Source organism: Nomia melanderi, chromosome 8 (genome assembly GCF_051020985.1).
Source record: "Nomia melanderi isolate GNS246 chromosome 8, iyNomMela1, whole genome shotgun sequence".
Taxonomy (NCBI): domain Eukaryota; kingdom Metazoa; phylum Arthropoda; class Insecta; order Hymenoptera; family Halictidae; genus Nomia; species Nomia melanderi.
Window position 1 is genome coordinate 11,278,021 of NC_135006.1, and position 15,523 is coordinate 11,293,543.

Here is a 15,523-nt window from a genome sequence, read left to right on the forward strand (position 1 = left end):
GAGAATGTTAATGGAGTGAATACTTCTATTAGTTAGGTTTTCTGGCTTTAGTTAGTAATTGTGTGTTTGCGGTTAAGTTGTGGGAAATAAAGGATCATTGGTATTAGATCAGTATTTGTTATGGCTTATGTGTTTTATGGGAGATTTAATTTGGAAAGGTTACTGTACTATTAGGGAAAACGTGCGATCGGCAATGTATATTTGTAATCCTTGCTTTATTTCGTTTCATGTGTGATTAGGAATTAGTAATGTGAAAGTTTCCTAACCTATACTTAAAGCCTCGCTTTTCTATTTTATTAAATAGTAACTATATAGGTACTATTAGCTTGACTTATTAGTTACTTATTAGTTACTAAAGCTTACGAACAGTGTGGTTTTACTAGGAGCGAAGCTACGCCTACAAGATGGCGTCGCGGGTCAAGAAGCTACTGCACTTTCTCGTCGCGCGAAATCGATGGAAAAATCGTTAGAACGATGAGAAAAAAACCGTGTTGCGACATGGTGAAAGGATCTATCGATCCCTCGCGCCGCGGGTTTCAAATAAATTCTAATGTACTTAACCCGAAGCGCTAAATCCCGGCACGGTAATCTGCCGAGAGCCACTCTTAGAGGTCTCACGTTACAATCACGAATCTCCATAACCATCAGCCTATTGAAAATAATCGAACACGTTGATTTAAGCTATCCGACTCTCTCATTACGAAGCCCTCCGTTCACGATTCCCTTCTGCGCCATATTTCCCGCCGGTTAACTGGAAGCCGAACGTCTACGAGCTGTTTCGATCCTCCTGAACATGGCATTCAATATTTCCTTCTGTCACATAATTATTAACATTTCGAATATTAACTGTAAATAGTTCGTACAGAGGTATAATCACAAACGGACTTCCCAAAGTACGATAAAACTAGCATTTAAAACAGCATACGTAGTCTTCATATTACTAATCGAAGTTCTTCATTAAGAATACCATTTTCTATTCAACACAAGCCATTGATGATAAAATTTAACATCACCTTGCGTCTAACCAACTTGATCTAAACTTCTAACTCCGATCCAATTTATTCATAAACTGTCTAAGTACAGACCTAAACAACAAACTACGCTTGATGTCACTATAAAAAGTAATTACAATGAACTCCAAATTCCAATGAACTCTCCATCAACGTTGCATCAACTTCGCACTCCCATCATTGTATAATTCAGCTATGCTTAACATAGTACCTTAACAGTTCACCTAACACCGCTCGGAAAGCACTAAAATTCTACTTGCACGTTAACCACAGCAATACGAGTTACAATGAGAATTATCAGAACGTCTAACCATTAAAGTAAAATTGAACGTCGAGCTCTGCAAAGGATCGCAAAAGGGTTACACCACCGTGGCAAGTGGGGAAACCTAAAGAAAGAGACGGTCCAAAGGAGAATTTTTCCGCGAGCCCGCACCGAGGATCGATGTTCGTCGCGCGCGACGCGCGATTAGAAGCGTATAAACTCCTCGAGGCCCAGCGGAACGGTGTAATCTAGCCGGACGGTGGATTGCGTAACGCGAGATATACGAGCGTCATGTGTATTATGCGATGACCGGTGCCCGAGAGAGCCCGCGAATCCTGCCGGTCCGGTTGGGCGGTTAAGGTGCATACACGCGGCGCGGCCGGGGGATTCGTAACGGAACCAGCGACCGCGCACAATTTCAACGTCGCGGGATTATAAATTCGCCGGCCGGCGAGCCGGACAGGGCGGAATCCGCGATCGTTACACGCCGTGTCCCCGCCGTGCTGTGAATATTATTATTTATCGGCCGACGCAGCGCGTCAACGCGGCGAACACGCGTCCCTCGATTAACCCCTTGTCCTATGACTTCTTTCGCGACTCGATAACACTACCTCGTCGTTAACCCCTTGGCGTACTATTTACTAAGCTCGTGTAATATTTTACTATCGACAATTTGGAAGAAATACAACAAAATTTTCCATTCTACTTCAAGTGGAAATTTCATTTGAAGATAATACATTGATAATAGAAAATAGTCGTTTGCTTTGATCCGTGGCTAATGAACAACACTGATTCTTGTTAAATTAGTTTAGAAATCTTCATCACGAGTCTCACTCGTCATTGTACGACAAGGGATAAACGCTTTAGTAGAGAGAGAAGAGGATTGGATGTTATACTGTGAAGTTTACTTTGAAGATCAAGCAAGGTTCAACAAACATTTTGTTTGCATGAAACGGATAAATAACATTTAAGGGTTGAACATTTTTGTCACGATTCGATACTATAGAAGACTTATTCCTACAAGCGCTTTTCTGTTTTCCCTTCAGATCACGCCTAAATCTTTCGCCTTTTACTCAAGATTTCCGTGGTGGGGAACAATTGATGAGTCTATGAACTAATTTTTATTTCTTATATAACGATTTAATGCTTATTTCTATAAGCGCTTTTCACGAACGTGCAGGATTAACTAATTAACGTTTCTCTTTGAAAGACTAATAATATATTCGAATGAGAATTAAGAACCGGAAAGCTTAAATTAAGCGCGTTGATCGAGTGGAAATAGACAGATCGTAGATATCGAATCTACTTTACGTGGGATCTTCGTGAGTCTGTCGACGTTGCGAAGTACAATTATACGGGATCTACTGTTCATGGAACAAGTTTCGTCGCACGAGTAAAAATCCTCGTTGCTACAGTATCGCAGTAGTATCGGCGAACGGTGGAGCAAGAGAAGAAATCTTGAAGTCGAGCAAGAAAGAGGGCGGACAAAGAGAGCAGGGTAGAACTTGCAGGTCGCGGCGAGCCAGAAGAAAAGGGGAAAAACGCGGCGCAAAAAAACAATGCGCGGATAGCGGGTCGGTGGTCAGCGAGCGAACAGCAAACACCGGCGAGTTTGATTTCACGGTTAGTCGTAAAACACGGCGCCGATTCCGCGGACGAAGAGCTGGCCAGCCTGGTAGAGGTGCTCGGGTATGCAGGTGCTCGACTCGGCTCGCTTTCGGCCCGCAGAAAGGTGTTCCCGCGGATTTTATACGCGGCCGCCGCAGGTCCGATGAAAAAGCAGTAGACAAGGATCACCGTCTGTTCTATCGGAATAGCGCGAGCGGGTCGAAGGCGAGAGTAAGAAGAGAATCTCCGATCATAAAGCAGAGCCTCGATGTTTACCGAGAAGTAGTTCTGGCGAGCCTCCCGCGATTAGACCTGCGACAGCAGTATCTGGGTCTGCTCTGACCCAGATTTTCGTAAGCTAGGTTTAACCCCTAAGTTTACTGACATCGACTTGTTCGATTGCTGCACCGAAGAGTGGCTTATTTTTTTAACTGAAATAGATGTTAGTTGATTAAGTTAGATAATTGTCTTATGTTCTACATAATGACATTGGTAACAACAATTTTTAATAGTTATAGAGCGGCGAAACCATTCGCGGCGCGTCTTGCATGTGATCGAGATTCCATTTTCAGTACTGTGAAATAGCTCGTTCGCTTTCTACTTCGTGATCGTTGAATTGTTAGATATAGAGGATCCTTCGGTAGAAGCGAGAAGGGAATAGAAATTGGGTATCTTTATGCAGCATTTGCATAGTAACGGAAGACGTGATGTCCAAGTGTAACCGGAGTGCGATATAAGAAAGGAATAAAAATATTCGAACTCTACAAGCACGAGGAACATCGAATTTACCCGAAGGAAGGAACATTCTCACCAAGAATTTCCCCGGCAAGTTTAACGAAATAAGTTTTCGCGGTAGACTCGGAAAGAAGAGCGGTCTCTTGTTACGAGCGTGCAAAAGGGCAGCCCGTGTTAGAGGTTCCGCCGGGAATCGGTCCGAGGTACAAGGAAGGCTCGCAGGACTAGCTAGGAGCGGAGCGACGGCTCGACGGGGTGAAGCGAGGGCGGGCGAAGGCGGCAGGCGGGGGTGGCGGGGAAATCGATAACCGTGAGGTTTCTCTCGGCGCGCTATTCACCGTCGAGAACGGCCGCACCGCGCCGGGGCGAGAGAGGTTTTTCGAGTGTACGAATGGCGGAGAGCCACGCAAAAGTGGAAGCGGAGTGCTCGCCGGTGGAGCGCCTTTGGTGTTCTTGTGAAATGCGCGAGTGCAGTTCCGAGAAGTGTGCAGGCTGGTGGGTGGTCTCCATTCAGAGATGTTTATGGCTGTGTCGTGGCAAAGTGGCTGCACGCCATAGCCGAGGCGCGCGAGAGAGCCCGGTACTCTCCTCGCTTGGCGCCCGTAGGGGTCGAAGACCCTAGGTTTGTCAGGTTTCGCCCGGCAGCCTGCGAGACCTTCCACAGCCCGGCCGACCAGGCTCTCGGCTTTCCTACGCTGGAAGCCTAGGCCTCTCCTCGGAGCCCCGTTCGGGATTTCAAACGCCTGTATTACCCAATCTTACCTTCCCACTTTAGACCCTGTGCTTCGTCAAGATTTTCATCTTAAATACACGCATCCCCACGCACACTTACGTCCCGCGCGCGTGCACGGTTCTCCGCTTACACGCGTCCTCGGCCTTTTCCACCCGGGCACCACGTGACTCGAGGAGCTTCTGCGCTTAGCTCGGATTTATCTACTCGGCCGACCGACAACGGAGGGTCGGTTAATAATGATCAGGCCTGCGCGGATCTTTTATGCGGATTCGCTATTTCAGGGAATAATTTATGGAAAAGAAAAGTGGCCACGATCTTATCGGCCGCCGCCGGGGGTTTTATTGCGTTCATAAATATATTTATATGTAGCGCTAAATTTGATTAAGATCTTTACTCTACTGCGTTCCGCGCGCGAGGGAACGATGTAAGCGCGCGAACCGGCCCGGTAATGACCGCTCGCGGATTTTTATGCGCGCCGTCCCCTTATCGCGATCTTCCGAAAGAATGGCAGAAGTTTTGCTGAATTTCCAGCGTGTTTCCTTTTTGTTATCGAGCTGTATTGCTTGCCCCCGCGCCCCGGCGATCTTGATACCTCCACGCGTTAGATAATGGCTTCGAATCTAAAACAATAAAGTTTTACAATTCTTTTACGTGCGTCTTTTATTTCGAAACCGGGGATGCTAGAATTAGTCTCATCGAAAAATCTCCTTAAAAACGTCATGAATATTATTCTTTTAATATGCTTCACAAATTCAAATATCAAAGGATTCTTTAACATCCTTAGTGAAATCCTTAGATGTACCTTCAACATTTCCAAATCGAACGAATTTTCAATGAAATATTACGAAGATATAAAGATTCGATGAATCAACTAGAAAACCGATTCTCAAGGGCCGACGCTCCTCGTAGCAAAACGAGAAGCGAAAAGAAGAGCGGAATGACGGGAATCGCGAAAAAATGCGGGCGTTACGCAAGCGACGTAAATCACGGGCAGAGGAGTGTGCGAGCCACGGTGAAAGTAGTCCAAACGGTTAATACATCATTTGGGAGCAGACAGTGCGCGCGTTGTTCGATTTAAATTGGCGTTCGAACGGCCGGCCCGGTAATCTAACGATGATAATTACGATATGAAAATTTCTCTATTGAAGCCGATCGATACCGATCGCGGGGAATTAATGATCGGCCGATACGATTGCCCGGACCGGCCTCTCTGTCGCCCCCTTTTAATTCGAAAGGTTAAAACGCCTAACGAGACGAATAGATCGTTCCGCCATCGCGCGCCGGCAGCTCGATCGGTCTCCCGGAGAACGTTCGATTGACGCGCCGCGCCGTTCGCATCCGCTTCCCTTTCGATTCTAATTGAAAAACGAATTATCGAAACTGTCCGTCTTAACCGGCAGAGATAATCGCGCGTAATGTATCTGCTAATCGGACAAATAGAAATTCGAGATAAGATGCCTCGAAACGAGAGCAGGTTTTTTCACGCTTCAAACCGACGATCGGCCGACGTTACGATTGTCGGGCACTCTCGTCAATCCCTATTCCACGTCAATCCTCATTCCTCAGGAACTTCCACGTCAATCCTCATTCCTCAGGAACTTCCTCGTCAATCTCCGTTCACCTGGAATTCCCTCGTCAATCTCTATTCACTTCGAGTTATCGACCGCGAATCTATTACTTCTCGTAGATCCTTCCTTGGTTGCTTCTTAACTACTCTGGCTGTCGAAGCTAGGCACAATAAAAACTTCGATATTTTAGGATAACAGAAACTTTCGTAATGAGACAACTGATAATAAGAGTAGCAATGAAAAGCTACTACCAATCACGTCCATGAGAAATACATCAAGGATATTAATATAATCTTACGAATCTTCCAAAGCGAATTCTGAGTTTGTAAACATCAAATGGTTGGGAGACTACAAAGATCGAACGTGTTCGTTCTTGTAACTTCGAGCCGCGTGTACGATCGAACGAACGATCGCTGGTATTTACGAACAAATTCTCCGACGGCGCAGCAAATTCGATCAGAAACTCGAAAGGGGTAGACAGTGCATCGACAGGGTACCAGAGCGTAGCGGTCTAATCTCTGATCAGTGAAAGTCTCGAAAGGTCAGAAATCCGAGTGTAACCGAGAGCAGCCGGTAGGTTTCGCAGATCTCGGAGAATTCCGTAGGATTTTCCACGAGCCAGTGACCTTCACCGTGGAGATAAATCATTGATCCAGCGAGACACGCCCTTCATCCTACACCGAGCGTGGCGGTATATCCAGCAAAGGTCGCGAACTTGATGCATTTCGCCGGGGTTTCCCGCGAACCTGAAGGTTCGATCTTCCCGGGGATCGCGTTCCCGCGCCGCTCGCTTTCACTCGGACGCGGGAAATAGTGTTCGAAGCTGGGACACCTGGCGCTGATCTCGATTCACAGACCACGCCTCGGAAACTTTCTTCTCGGGCGACAGTGATGGATGCGCTAACTACTCTAAGGGTACCCGCAACATCGTCTTTTTCGTGTAGGACTCCATTTCGAACGGTTTCCGTTACAGTTCCAAGTTTAAGATTCTAACTTCGCAGATATAACCGAAGTATGAAATGAACCATCGTGGGAGATGATGTATTAGCTGTCTTCTACTGTGTACAAGGTGTTTCATAACGCGCGAACCCCGCGGTGAGTAGCTTGCGCAATGCGCGACTAAGGAAGTGCGATAAAATCGAAGTTGACAAACATTGAAACGAACGAAAATCGTGATCAACTTGTTACGAACCACCTCCGTTTGCGTATAGATGGTTGATTATCTTCGTAACGTCGACGGATTGATAGTCTCATCCGCGTGAGGCGCAAGGCGCGACAAAGAAAACTTCTCGAATGAATTCGCGTGGATGGAAACAAGTTCAGTGGAAACAGTGTCCGGCGGACGTGTTATTATCCGTCATTACGCATAGACATTCGCCCGATGATATCCAGTTATCGTGAATCGCCCTATGGTGGCGGCAATAAAATGCAAAGCAGAGGCAGTACAATTTTCCGAAGGAATTCGTGTGAATCGAAACGAAGAGGAGAGCAGTACGCGGTGCGGGGATTATCCTCCCGTGTGAAATGCGGAGTCCAATTAATTCACCTGTAATACAATATAATTAATTCATCCTGTAAACAGGTAAACACCGAGACCGCGGAATCCGACGAGGCGGATTTTTCGATCGGATCGAGATGGATTCGAACAGGAAAGCCCTCGACGCTCTCCTCGTTCCCCGCGGTAAGATAATTAATTCGCGCGGTAACGTCCGCGCATTGTGAATCGGCTGGTACCCGCGCAGTCGTAAAATGCAAAGCGCAATGAAGAAAACTTCTCGAATGAATTCGAGACAAGTTTTTGTAGGTCCCGGATCAGTACAGCGCAACTGAAGCTGGCTCTCCTCGGCCGCTTTGGCCCGGTGGCCGTGGCAAGAAAAGGAACGCTTTAAACGCTGTTCCAAGAGTTTGAGCCAATCCCAATCTCCCGGTTCCACCCCTTCCTCGATAATTCTCATCTGCCTACGTCTATTTCCTCCTGTACCCGCTCTAACCGGTCTTTCTTTCCCTTTTTTTTGTCGTTCATCCGACCGCTCGCACTTCCCTCTTAATTTCCTGTTCACAGCGTCCCACCCCTTCCCGGCATTTTTTGTCGACCGGACAGAGACGGAGAGTGATAGAGGGAGGAAGAGGGAAGGAGACGGAGAGAGAGAGAACCCCACCACCGTTCGCGTGTCCTCCCCCTCTTTCTCGTTCCTCGGCCAACACCCCACCCCGTTCAATTAATATAAATGCTTCCTTCTATTTACCTCCGCCGGAGACTTCCACCGGTCGCCTCTCAACACTTCCTTATTAGAAATTAGCTGGCCGTTGATTCGCGCGAGCGTTATAGTCGCCGCGTTACAGTGACGTATGGAAATTACCCTAACACCGACGCGGAGCGCACACGGAGCCCGATCAGTCAGTAATTACGCTAAACATCGTACGGCATAATACATACCGTGGATCGAAAGAAAGACGTACGGTGTCCCGTTTCCATAAGAATCTTATTCCGCCTCGATATTCCGGCGCACCGGCATCGCGCAGGATATTATATTGATTGTTAATAAAATTCATTTAGTAATTGCGCGTAATTTCTTACCGGGCAGTCCCGTTCTCCCTACGATTCCGGCCGCGCTGCGTTCGTTCTAGATACGTAACTGTAAAGTCCCGTGATTCCCCCGATGCTGATCCGCCGGCCGCCCGTAATAAACTTGCTCGAGATGCATTAAAGTGCCGGTAATTTTTTTTACGAGGACATATGAAAATTAAGTAAGAAACCCGGCGGACGGGCCGACCAACCGCCGCCGATCGCGGAAAAGTGTAAATCACGTTTTCTTGCCGCGCCGGGGGGATTCTTATTTCTTAATATCGGTCCGCTTCTAGGCTAGGAATTAAATGAAAATTAGGTTCGTCCCGCGGATGCTTTCAAAACGGCACCATTAAACCTCGGCACCGGAGGCATATCCGTTTAAAGATTTAGAATTTCTTTTGGCCATTCATTAATCCGTTCGTAAAAATCCGACCGCCTGGCGGTTAACAGTTTTTAACCGGTGTCTTCGTAATTGCGGCTTATTAAATAATTATCCTCCGGCAATCAGATTACGAAATAGGATTACCCGCTACGCACGTGTCTCCCGACCTCCGAGGATCACGTTAATCATCGATCCTCGGGGATCATTCCGCGAAACCATAACTGCAATCGCAGCGTCGGTGGAAACGCTCGGATACTCGGCTGTTTTCCCGGAGCGCCCCTGGTGAATTGCTTTTTCGTATATGGCATATTGTTTAGCATACAATAATAGCGTTGCGCTTCCTCCTACCGTGTTGTTCGGGCTGGCTGCGTCCGCGGGGCCCTCCTATGGCATCCCATGGGAGGCCAGGTGCGGCCGATCCGCCGGTGATAACGTCCCGGTGCCGATATTAATCGATATTCTAATCGGTTAATCGGCGCCGCGGGCGTCTTTGAGCGTAATATCCGCCCGTAACGGGCATGTCCGTCCCGTCGATAAGTATCGACGTTGTTCACGACGCGTCGACGGGGCCGTGAACCAGCCCCGGCTCTTCTTCCCCCGACGATCGGCGCCGTTTGTTTCCTCTGAAAATTGATTTCCGGTGGCCTTTTGTCTCACCGGGAATTGATTCCTGGCTATTGTCCGTCTTCGAACCGCTCAGCGGTATCTTCTTGCGCCAGAGATCATTCACTGCGCCTGTCCTCGCAGATTAGATAAACGTTGATTCGCAACCGTTTGTTCCTCGGAAATTGATTGCTCTTTCGAAAACCTCATTATCAATCGCTCTCCGATCGTTCCGTTTAGCATTCGTCTACTTAGACAAACGACGTTCATTTCTTCTAAGTCTAGATATCAATTTTTCGATATCCCTCTTCGAAAGTAGATGTTCAGCTGCTCCTTCGACGAACCGTTCTCCGCGTGCCACTTAACTCGCTAGAAATCGATTCCTGGTTAACTATTTGTCTTCCGCAAAATCGATTCCTGGTTATTTGTTTCTTTGATTTATGGTCGTCAGTTCTCTTAGGAATTGATCACCGTTCATCTCCCTCTCTCTTCCTCCCTCCCTCGGCTGTTCTTGAAATTTGATCCGCCTCGCGCCGTTCCTCGCGGATCGATTTCGAACTCCCCGTTCCGTTTTACGATGACCGATTCCCCCGAAATAATTAGTTTAACAACGGTACACGCGGATCACCGAATGATCCACGTTTTTGTGGAAACCGGTTGCAGCCTGCACAGTATTTCCCTGTTCGCCGCCGGTCTCAAGGATGTTCACGGAGACCTTCGGTTCCGAGTTCACGCGGTGGAATTCGTTCGGCGAAGGTCGATGTAAACGCGTAGCAAGGCTGCAACAAACCGGCGCGCTCGAGGAGAGCGCGTTATTCGAATTTTATTGATGCCGCTCGCCGGGCGCTCGCGGAATCCGCGGTTTAGTGGCTGGAAATCATTTACGCCCTTCCGCTTCTTTCGTCACACCCCCCGGGACGGTTATGAATTATTCAGGGTTTCGCTGCCGTTCCGACAAATCCGTGTTATTCCCGGCAAAAACGCGGCCAAGCTGCCGCGAATCCGCGGAGGGAATCCTCGGATCGGCTGTTGCCGGCTGGTCGAGCCGCGGATGTTGGCTGCGAGTCCTCTTTTCCCTGCCTCGGATTCCAGCCAACCTTCCAAGGTAAATTGGAGCTTATCTCCATCCCCCGAAATGAATAAATTCGCGAAGCGATCGGGAAATACAATCTTGCCGAGTTCCATCGCCAACGGTCCGTTCCTGTGATCCCTCGCAAAGAGAATATCATTCCTCTGGTGCAACGGTATTTCGCGGAGAGGAATATCACTCGGTGACCAAGATTAAAAGGTCACTTGCCGGAGATTCGCGAGTTAGAAAATTACTTTGCCGCCGAGATTGAGTCGTCTCGTGACACTTGATCGAGCTTCGCGAATTAGAAGATTGCTTCATCCAAAGCTAAACCATCTTCAATTACGTGATAGAAGCTTGTAAGAAAATTAGGTCACCTTATCATCTCATGTAGCTAAACGGAGGTCTGCAAGTTAGAAAGTACTTCATGATCACGGCTAAATTATCCACCACCTGGTAAAGCTTCGAGAGTTGGAAAATTACTCGGTGCTCAAGATCAAACGATCTTCGGTTTTCGAGAAAGCCTGAAGATCCCTACATTCGAATGACCAACGAACGCTTCGCCGCGCGCTCCGTTTACCTTAAGGTCGAACGTTTTGTAACCGTTCGCTCCGCTTGCGACACGGAGTCCCGAGGTTTCACGATGCGGTTAACCGGCAGCGTCCTCGCGGCGACCTTCTCCCCGCGGGGAACAATCGTGTCGAATTTCGAACAACGGCGAACCGCGGTGATCTGGATTCGGCGGTCGCCTTAGGCACTAGCAGACTCTGCGTTTCCAAGGTCACGTCGCTAACTTTGACCGTGACGAGCCAAATTATCGCCGTTCTGTGAAACCTCCGGGCCAACTTTCTTTCAGTGGTCGGTCTTTCTGTCGACGCCTCGAGACCTCGTGACCGACAGACAGTTTCGTAAGAATGACGATCCATGAAGGTTACTCGGCAGTAGGTCTACCATGGACTTTATTGGAATGAGACTAACGTCAACCCTAATTGTACCACGTGTTTTTATAACGGATCGTACCGTGATGTGACTCTCAGTCAATCATCAGAACAAAAGGAATGATTAAAATGTTATTGTTTTCGTTTATAGGGCCCAAATGTTAAAAGCCCTGAAAAGCTTTTGGAAATGCAATATGAAATGGTCAAAAAATTTAAGTAAAACGTTCAAATGTGAGTCACACCGGGGTCCGATTAGGATTAACATTATAAAGTCAAATAATATTAAGCTTTGTACAATATATATGTGAAATATTGAAATAAAATTGAAATAAAGTTCCCAGTGACAAACTTCCCAGCCCGAAGGATTAATAATGACAGCAGACGGTATAGCTTTCAACTCAGCATTAGATCCGAGTTTCGGTGAGCTTAACTTAGACACAGTCTACAATGAACAACCTGATTCAAGAAAGCAAAAGCTTCAATCCTGCTCTGTCCTACCTATCTTCGTATTCTATAGAAAGTCCTCTAATCCATATTGGTAAATCTAAAATTACCTGAAACGCTAGGATTGAGGGTGTCCTTGGAAACCTGAACGACCAAGATTCCTAAGATCCGACGTCCGTTTCCCGAGATATGCCGTTGCAGTTTCGAAAGAAGGGAGGCGGGATGGGCGCAGAAATGGAAAATCGTGTGAGCGTTGAAATATCGGCGATTGTGTAAAGTGGCGAACATCGATAACGTTAATGATGGCTGTGGCTAGACCCGGCTGCCGCTTATCTCCGGCCGGTCCCCGCGAAAAAGCCGAGGAGGCCGAAGATCGATGCACCGATGCGCGCGGCCACGACCGGGGAGCATATAAAATGCACGGGTTATTGTCGCCGGGACCCTTACCGACAGTTGCTCGTTAGCTGTTACCGGCCACGGAGGTGAACCAGTCGAACCCTGCCTCCCTATACCGGGTGGTTCCGCTCTAACCGATTTCCATCATTTCCATACCGGTTCTAAGCCGGCCGACAACGTCCGCGGAAATGCTCTTTAATTCGCCGAGGCAGATGAAATTTTCCATTCCGTTGGAATCCTGCCCCGCGACCGGGAACGCCCGCTCCTCGGACGGCCAGTTTCTAATCTAACTCGAAGAATCGGACGTCGTCCTTGAACTTCTATGTTCCTGTCCCTCTGAAAAGAACGACGACGATGGAAAAAGAACCGGGATTTAATAACCTCCGGTTGAAATGCGCGGCCTGGAATGGAGCCACGTCCATCTAATTAGATGCTATTATTAGATAAACAACGTTATCGCGTGTAAAAACTTCACTGGGAATGATACCATCGATATCTAAACTGGGCCCGTATAAATCTGAATCTAATTTGCCCTGAACGCTCGCGAATAGTATTACCTGCATAAAGATTCGAATGATTATGATGTATAAACGAGTGCGCGGCAGGAACTTAATTGGAAATTTCGCACAACGAAGCATGCCTCGAAGGAATTGAAACGTATCTGTGGAACCTGAATGTTAACCCCTTGCACTCGGAAGGAGTCACTTATCTCATGAGAGAAATATACAAAAATTTAATGTTGAACGTTAAACTATAGAATTTTTATAATATACTCGTGGATGAAATATTCTCACAATATAGCTCTTCTATGATTTACATATGATTTCTCTATGTAGCTGTCGTACAAGATGCCATCGATATTTCATAGAATAATAAGTATTTCTAGCGAGAGGGTTGTCGAGTGCAAAGGTTAAGGGATCCTTGCAGAAGGTACCTAGACGAGAAGAAATGATCCGGAGAAAAGGAGCTCCGCGTGGTTTCGAAAAGAGCGGCAGGATCGCGTGCGCGCGGCTCGTTGGAAACGAAGCTGGCGTCAGGGGAGAAGAAAGGCAAGCAAACGCGAAGTAAAGGGACAGACCACGCCTCGAGAGCCGCCGTGGCAGTGGAGAAGTTCACATTCGCCTCACCTCGCCTCAGGCATAACTAATATATCGACAGGTATAACCCACTCCTCTCTCCCGACTCGGCTCTAGGGATGCGCGATTCGCGTGATCGTGCGGCTCGATATTGCGCTCGCGGATAACTCGAAGAAGGATCCACTCTTTCGTGCAGTTTCATAGATCCCGTAAACGAAAACAACCTCCACCTTCGAATTCGAAATTAGTCGAACCCTTTGCCAGAACGTTTTCTACATTGCACAGGAAACGGAACTACGCATTGAGGTCTTGAGAAGTGTTTTCATTTAGATTCCAAAGATCCTACGCGTAGAAGAGAAGGAGACCGTGCGAATCTCTTGTTTTTCGAATAAACAAATTATCGATTCGCAGTTTTTGCTTGAAAATATTCGATTAAATGTGTTGCGTATTATATGGCAGTCGTTAAGTCGGCGTTGGACTCGGCAAACACTTAATTCAACGCTGATTCTGGTCACGGTTAATCGATAATCGAGCGACAAGTTCTTCCCGGCGCTCGTTATTTTCATTCGTGTGCTAAATAGCGTAATAATTCACCTCTTTATCTGTTTTTAAATCGACCGCGCCCCGGCCGCCGCGGAAACGTGTTAAACAGAACAAGAGCGTACCTTAATGCGCTCGCACAATAAATACCGGGCCGGTGTTACAACCGCGTGGAAATGTTCGCAACAGTCCGCGGAATGTACAACAAGTTTCGTACCTTGTATATCATTCAATTAAATAAGATCTCCGCGATCTGTTCGAGTGGCTGTGCTCGACACGCGCCCTCCAGACGGACCGTCGCCATCTGTCAGAACGCGAAATCGGCGTTATACGCGTGTGCCTGGATTGAATTAACGCCCACGACGTAACACACTCGAACAACGAGATATTTCATTTCATAGTAATCATATATTTCAGCGATGGCAGCACACATCTGTAATATACTCGTTCGAACGATCCCTTTCCCATTTCCTCGGTATTCAAGCATCGTTCCACTTCACAGACGCAACCCTATAAAGCTAACAACTTCGATTCTTAAACATTCGACGCAACCTTCGTCCAGCTGAGAAACCTTAGTACGCAACGAAAGTGTATACTTTCTTCTATAATAGAACAAAAGCAAATGGCGGAAATCCGAAAATTCAAGTCGGGAACGCAGTTTCCTGTGAACACGTCGGCAAGCAGTCGAGCGAACGATAGTTCTCATGGATCGCGGAGCGAAGGTATGTTAGGGTTGCGCAAGGGACATCGAACGGGACGTTTGAACGCGAATAATGAGTTCACGATCATCGAAGGAAGACAACCGACGTTGCCCGGCCGATTTCGACGAGCCGCGCGGCGCGGGCTCGCAATTAACCGCGCGTGACGCCCGGTGCCCGTATCTCCGCGAGCGCGTTGCTAATGTTCCCGTTCAATTTTTATGGTCACGTAATAGTTTACGAGGCTCTCGTGGCCGCGAGCGCACGCCGCTATCGTGGCACATTCGAGCGGATCGCGCGCTCGTTCCCCGTAATGCGCTACGCTGAATTCGCTCTCACGCGGCGCGCTTACTCGCTTGGAAAATTATCCAGTAACCCAGTGACACTGTGAGAAGCGGCGCGCGGGATTTCCTCGAACGCGCCGCGCCGATAACCGGGAACGATCGGCTCGGTCCGCGATCGATTGGAGGTCGATTACAGCGATGCCCGGCCGAACATTCCGATGATTTTTCATCCTTCGGACTGTTTAATATTCATCGTAACGGTGCTCGATTACGGTGCTACTAATGTTCAAGCAGTTACGCGGTTGCGTGCAGAAGATACTGGACGGATGCTTCGTTTTATAATCTCTTAAGTATGCTTAAGTGGAACGACGTACTAGGTAAATTTGTATTTAATATTTTTTTAGAGCTTCAATTAAGATCGTCTATAAATCGCTGTTAAAGAATAAGGAACAATTTACCGGAGACCGTTCATTGAAGATTCCATCAGAATTCGGACGAAGGAATCTTCATCTTTCGCATTGAATCGCAGATTGATCATTAAATACTCCTTTCTGATTGAATATAATAACGACCCGATGCTTCCTGAATAGCTTCCGATGAGATCTTCT

General features: G+C 47.5%; 1 protein-coding gene and 1 non-coding gene across 5 annotated transcripts in view; both read left to right on the forward strand.

The window, feature by feature from the left end:
* Window positions 1-15,523, forward strand: part of sano (CABIT domain-containing protein serrano) — a 232,343-nt gene that overhangs the window by 192,164 nt on the left and 24,656 nt on the right. The window lies entirely within an intron of this gene.
* LOC116427581 (U5 spliceosomal RNA) lies at window positions 2,299-2,418 on the forward strand. Its single transcript, XR_004235118.1, has one exon. It is a non-coding gene; the product is annotated as a U5 spliceosomal RNA (small nuclear RNA).